Below are 7516 nucleotides of genomic sequence, written 5' to 3'. Positions count from 1 at the left end.
ATTTTGTTTATTCTACATGTACATTGGTAAATAATTGTTAGCATATCGTAATCAAAATTTAAAAGTTTATGGAAAGACACCTACCATTTTATGCAACATGTTGGCATACGTATCCCACCCAAGTGTATGTCGAGAATCATTTAGTTTTATATTCTCACCATTCTTCGCATTTCTTGCCATCACTTCAGGAGTGTTCTAATATAGTACAAACTGTTCCCAATGATTTGGATCAGTGCCATCTGGGCATTCGGTGATTTGTTCTTCCAACGTCTCAAACTTACTCAATATATATTTTCTCAAGACCCATTTTCCATATCTAAACTTAGTACAAAAGTTTTTTTCTGCATGTGAACGAGGTAATGCTTGGTTGACATTTGTAACTTCAAATTCACGCTGTAAAACACAAGTTATATAGTAATGTGAATGAAGCTAGAACTCAAAATGTCTAGTATGCATTAAAAAAATATCAGAGGTAAACCTTACCATTAAGGCATTCCAAACCTTATCCTTGAAGTCAAGATGTACAAGCCTCCAATCAGTGTAACTAACTGGGGTACGAGCTCGAATGAGACTACCAGCACGAGTATTCCATCTGGAGGCATTATCACCAACGATAACACCATCAATATCAATCAATACACGTAACTTCTTAACATTTTCTAATTCTTGCATGTCGCCTAAAGGCTGAGATGCATGTGAAACTGAAGTAGAAGGTTGTCATGGATGTGAGGCAGAACCAGAAGGTGTAGATGCACTAGGCTGTGGTTGACCTAATACCATTTCAAATGAAATCCTAACATATATTGCAAAATAGTCTATTAGTAGTCTGGTACTGAAAAATATAGTCATGAAAGGTGAGAAAGAAGAATAAATAAAAGTATATACACAATTCAATAAAAAAAAAAGTATTTCATTACCTTATCACACATACCACCAATTTAATAAACCCCAGAGAGATACACAACAAACAAAATGAATAATAATAATAATAATAATATACACAATAGCATACATATTAAGACTAGAAACTTTAAAGCAAAAAATTGTATTATAGTTTGGAAACTACAACAATTACAATCAGGTTAAGCACTTCATCAAAGGCTTCAAATTAGGTTGGTCCTCAAGGGTAGATTGGAAAACAGTTGGTACATCTAGTGAGTCAACTCCACACATCAATCGCTTCGGTGAATGGATGACTACCGACCAATTAGGATTTTTCAAGTCCTTCGAGTAAAACACTTGACTAGCTTCGGAAGCGAGAATGACCGGCTCATCAAAGTACTGATCAACACTTTTCATCTTATTAAGATTGACCAACACCAAATTAGAGTCTGGACAGAGCTTGTAGCCATTGGTCTTGTCCTCCACCCTCACCCAATTGTAATAAAAAACTACTTGTTGAAAGTCTGTATAGTCCAGCTCTAATATTTGTTCAATAACCCCATACCACTTCGTCAATGCATCTACTGGATTATTGTCTTTCCTACTTGACATAAACGAAGTGATTGCCTCCATTCAAACACCACTATCTTGTGTGGCAACTGTTTCGTCATGCGACCTAGTAGAAAAGACAAAACCATTGATGCAGTACTTTCTATACATTTTAGCTTGGTGCAATGGTCCTTCAACTAATCGCCATAAGTCACTCTTGGTGTCGTTTGCAGCCAATAACTGTAAAACGATGATAGTTAGAAAGCTAATATTACTAACTTTAGATTTCCTATTTAACTAATGGATGAATTAAACAATACCTTGTTATATAACCAGACAATGAAATATGTTTGTATCTGCACTTCTGACTTTGTAACCCCTTTTCCTCTACCACGAGATTATAAGGAGCGGTATTCACTACAAATCGTTCATGCAATTACGCATGAGTATTTTCATGTAAAGTACTAGAATAGGTTTAGAAACCAAATGTGTGAAAAAAAAAACACACCTGTAGTAATCATCAAGCTTTTCGACGTCTAGTCAAAATAGGACCTATCTACGTATTTGAATCCATTGTTTAACACTTAGGGTCACAGTCTTACCATCGAGCAAATGCCTTTCATCACTGTACTCACCATCTTCATCCAGAAAGGCCACACGCTTCAATTTATGATTTCCATCCCGTGAATTGGTCATATACTCCATAACATACCTAACTGACTCATAAACAATATACGACTTTGCAATGGACCCTTCAACATATCGTTTATTGCTGGGAATATTTTTACACTTTTTCATCGCCCTATTAGAATAAGAAATTTAAGTATACACTTTCAATTTTTAAAATCCAATTATAGAAAAAGCTAGAGAAGGTATTAGGGTAAAAGTAATTTACATACCGTTCAAATGGAAACATCCACCTTTGATGCACAGTTCCACAAAGTAGCGCTTCATTAGCCAAATACACCATGAGGTGGATGCTGATATCAAAAACGATGGTGGAAAAATTTTTTTCACGCCGCACAATGCTTCGCAACCATGTACTTGGCCTCTTGGATATGTTGCCGGACTAAGACTTTAGAGAACAACAAGTTAAAGAATAAGCTTATCTGTTGAATAGCTCTTCACAGGTCACGATGTTTAGGAAAAGAATGTTGAAGCAATACAGGTAGCAAATAACACATAATGACATGATAGTTATGTGATTTCATTACGAGCAAACCAGGTGGATTTAAAGTGACAATGTTGCTCAGATATGATGAGAAACCAGAAGGAAGCTTCAAGTCCTACAAAATTTTGTAGAAATTTAACTTCTCGTCTTTAGTTAAGACAAATGGAGCCTTTAGTTTTATTGGTTTCCCTATGACTGGGTCTGATTGCATCCATTGACCACTATGAATTTGCATCTTCCTCATATCTTCTCGCACACCTATTGTATCCTTTGACTTGTCTTTCTTGTCTAGGATGTAATTTAGTAGATGTTACGCAACATTTTTCTCAGTATACATCACATCAACAACATGTCGGGATTTATGAGTGGGCCAATATGGCATATCCCAAAAAATAGACCTTTTATACCAAACCTCTGTAACTTGAACATCTTCATCATTTACACTATCATCTAAATTCACATCAGATGTGCTTCTTTTGCTACCTGTTGGGATTTTACCCGGCTTATACTTGATATGACTCACCTGCTGCATAACCTTTTCTCCATTTAACCTTAGTGGAGTGATAAGAGCCCAAAACTGTAGTTTTAACCCTTTAACAATAATACTTTTAGACCAATTATGTGAGTAATAAATAAGAGTTAATACTGATTACGTGTTTTTATGTATTTCAGGCATTGAAGTCAATTATGTGCAGAAATGTGTCACTTTGGCGAGATAAAGCAGCAAGGGTTGGTTACTAAGAAGTTCTGTGATTAAAAGCCAAGATTCAAGGAGAAAAAACCTTTGTAAATCCCGGACAAAAGCTGAAAAGTCAAAGTCAACGCGGGCAGAAACAGCACACAAAAGTCAGCAGAACTTCTGAAGACTGTATCTTTGGACTCAGGCCTTAGAATTGGGCGTACTTTATGTCAAAAAGACCGGCTCGGAAAGAGCTTTCCAATGGTCTAAACCTTAACCCAATAAGAGAAGAAAAAGTGGACAAAAAGTCTATTTAGGTCAAAGCTAGCTGAAAAGGGCCTTGTAGACTGAAGAAATTGGGCTTTGGGCTCGATTTTCCAGCCCAAAATATGGATCCTCAGCCCATACACGAAAATGTGGATCTGGTCTCCTCCATTTCCACACACAAGACGTAGCTCTTAAGTATCAATTAACTTAGAATAGAAACTAGCCATTAGAGCATAGTTTCTAGATCTAGTTTTGAGAATTTTAATTAGTTAATTAATTAGTTTTCATGCCTTGTTTTAATTTAGATTATTGAATTATTGTTATTCTTTCATTAGATTAATAAAAATAGTTAGTTCTTGATAATTTCGATTTTGTTATTTAAAATTGCTTAGATCTAATTTCGATTCTTGTTTGTTATTCATTTCTTAGTTGTTTAATTTCGAATTGAATTCTTGAGTAGATTGATATAATAAAGTTATAATCTTTATACTATGTCTTATTCAATTTCATATGGAAATGATAGTTTGATGAATCAAGGCTAAACCTCCATTAGAGGGGTTTGATGAAGCCTTGATGAAAACTTGATTGTGTAGTGTATAATCGTTGTAAGAGTCTATTCCACTCTAGAAGGTTGTTGATTCGCCATGAGAATGGGCTGGACTTCCTCACATGCTAGTCATTATTTGGTAGAGATTGCCATGATTGATTAGGGATTAGAACGACCAATTCTTACCGTAAGAATGTAAGAATTGGATTACAACAATCTATGCTAGTTTATTAAGTTGGATTCAAGGTGGATTCAATCACCCCTAATTTTTTATCTAGATTCAAACCTTAGTATTCCATAGCACTTCGTAGTTGAATCATTATAGTTAGTACCTTGTTATTTGAATTCACATCGTAGTATAATTCCCTTCGTAAAACTCTTATTGACTTTGGTAGGATTGATAGTCATAGAAAACATCGAATACTAAAGAACTAGGAGTGGAACGAATCTTTTACTCCACTCTATTTCGATAGATTCGAGAGTAGAAATCTTTGATAAACACTGTCTTCGTATAAGTTTAGTTTTACTTGCGTTTGAATTTTATCATTTATTCGTGAGTATCGTTAAGCAAATTTTACGTTTATCAAATGGCGCCGCTGCCATCTTAGTTCCCTTTAGTATTGTTTTCTTTAGAATTGTTAGTATTCCAAAGTCCCAAAACCCACCCACCCTTGTTTGATTCTAACTGTGGTTGTCCGTTTCAGCAGTGAAATTTTTGCTCGCAGAATTACACAGAGCGCCACCCGCGCCCTAGGCAGCCTAAATTGGAGCGCCACCCGTGCCCAAACGCTGGAACTCCAGTTTTTAGCTGAGCGCTACCCACGCCTTGCGAAGGCAAAACTCGAGCGCCCTCCGCGCTGAAGCGCCTGGACCTTGAGTTTTTCCCTGAGCGAGACCCGCGCCCTACCAAGGCTAAGTTCGAGCGCGACCCGTGCCCAAACGCCTGGAACTCCAGCTTGACCTGAGCGTGACTTGCGCCCTACCTAGGCTTATTCTCGCGAGCGACACATTGCCCTCTTAAACCGCTGCGATTTCCACAGGTTTGTTTCAAACTTCCATTTCTTCAAGGTTTTCAGTGTTCTAACTTGTTATATACACTGAACACGCGTATACAAGACGTTATTCATAAGCGAAGCAAGGAGGCATTGAAAAAGCACGCAACACGTTATTATTTATGTCGTTGTTTGTGTTACGTATCTTTTGCAAATCTTACTTAGCCTATTAAATATTGATTAGTATAGTGGCTAGCAAGGTATCAATCCTACTCTAAATAACTAGTTGATTATAATAGAAATTTCTAATCTAAATTACTCTAATGGATGCAAGTAAAAGATGTGATGTGGCTAAGTAATAATTAATATATGGTTGATTTGATTTGAGATTTAAACTATATATAAAATAAACTAATTTAAATATATGAATATGAATCAAGAGAGAGAATATCTTGGGAGAGATGAATCCACCAAAATCATAGAATTAGTCTAATAGATCTACCTATCTGCTTAATATAAATCACTAATAGAAACTTACCATACCTACAAACCTTATGCTCATAACCATGATGATAATATGTGGCTTTCAACGTGCTTTCTATCTTTCCATCAAATACTTCTTCAATCTCCAATGATATCTTCTATCTAACCAAATTGTGCTTTAAGTGGCATTAAATATACAACTCTAGGTGCCATGGAAAATCCACATGTGGCATTAACCATACAACTAATTGAGGTGCCATAAAGAATCCAATCATCACACTAGAACACTAAAAACTAGAAGAAAAAATCTAGGGTTTGTGGTATTTGGCTCTACACAATCATGAATTACCCTAAGACCTCCTAACCTCCACAGGAGCGTTAGATCAATAGACAAATAAGAAGAAACTCAATGAGAGATTTAAACTAAAACATGATAGAAGAAGAACTAAACTAAAACATATAAAAAATGCTTCATCTCCCCTCCTAAGAGAAGGGAGATTAGCCCCTCATACTATGCTATGAACACAATATGAAAAGGAATAATCTTTATAGCTATTAATGGTGAAAAGGTTTGAACTTTCTTCTCTCTTAATTCTAGATCTAAGATGCAAACACTAAATTTCCTAGATGATGTAAACTAAGGTTTTTGTGCCTTATATATTGGCTTACATGCTCGTCTGGATAGAGATCCGAATCCTATGTTTATTTGGTGTCAAACTTTCTGTAATCTTTTCAGAAGCAATCCTGGAAAAGTTAAATTTGGTTGGACCAAAGTTAGACATGGCCCACTTTGCCCTGCAGGCTATTTCCCAAGCTGCAGCTTCTTACAGCTTTTAGTTTCCTAATTCTTGTGAAACTCTGACTTCTTTTCCATGTTGATCTCATCTTCCTATGAAGTCGAAATTAAGGCTTTGAGATCAGATTGAAGACTCTTCTAACTCAATTAGTATCCTCTTTTAGAGTCCCATTAGGCTTGGCACTTATGGAGACAAATATGATATTTTTGCCTTAGGCCTTTAGCTGTAATTCCCAGTGACTCCATTTTGACTTGTTTGACTTCTTTTCCCTCCATATTTCACATTTAGGTTCTTTGACCTGCAAAAACTCAAATTGCATCATATTAGAATATTTAATATAAAATGGAGACTAACATACACATAATTGGGGTTATAAATCATTACTTTTGAGCACTTATCAGGCATTCAGGTACTTCTTTCTTCAAACACCTCGCATCTCCTGTTAGAGGTTCATACTAGCATATCAGGATTGTTTGGAGTGTTGTTGTGTTTCGTTAAGATTGGTCTTTACTTTGCATGAGATTAAGGTCAGGCCGAAGAAAAATACCTAACGTAATCAACCGGTAACGTCAATAAACACACCTTTCTAGTATACCACTCACTACACTTCTAGCTAATATACCACACACACCACCTGAAATAATGGCTGAAGAAAGAGAGTTTCCTCTCTCTAACTTTTACAAAGCCTTGAACGATAGCCCTAAATCTTGCATCGTTCTATCAGACCCAGTAGGGGATTTCCGAATCCCCCCAAATATATTTAATTTGTTACCCGTTTTTCATGGGTTAGACCATGAAAAGCCTTATCAGCACATGCGTAGGATTGACCAAGTCCTTACTACATTTCACCATCCTACGGTTGGTGCTGAACAAATTAAACTAAGGGTATTTGCTTTCACTTTAGCCGATAAAGCGGTGTCTTGGTTAACTGCCCAAGTGCCTAATTCTGTGGACTCGTGGTCTAAACTTGTTCAACTATTTAAGGAACATTTTTACCCACCATTGAAGACCGATGAAATGCTTTCCAAGATTCATTTCTTTCAACAATCCTCATGAATCATTTTCGGAGGCTTGGAATCGTTTCACCGATTTTCTTATAGAGTGTCCACACCATAACCTAGCGAAAGACACGTTAGTTCGTGCCTTTTT

Source organism: Coptis chinensis, chromosome 5 (genome assembly GCF_015680905.1).
Source record: "Coptis chinensis isolate HL-2020 chromosome 5, ASM1568090v1, whole genome shotgun sequence".
NCBI classification, from domain to species: Eukaryota; Viridiplantae; Streptophyta; class Magnoliopsida; order Ranunculales; family Ranunculaceae; genus Coptis; species Coptis chinensis.
Note: the sequence above shows the minus strand (reverse complement) of the source record.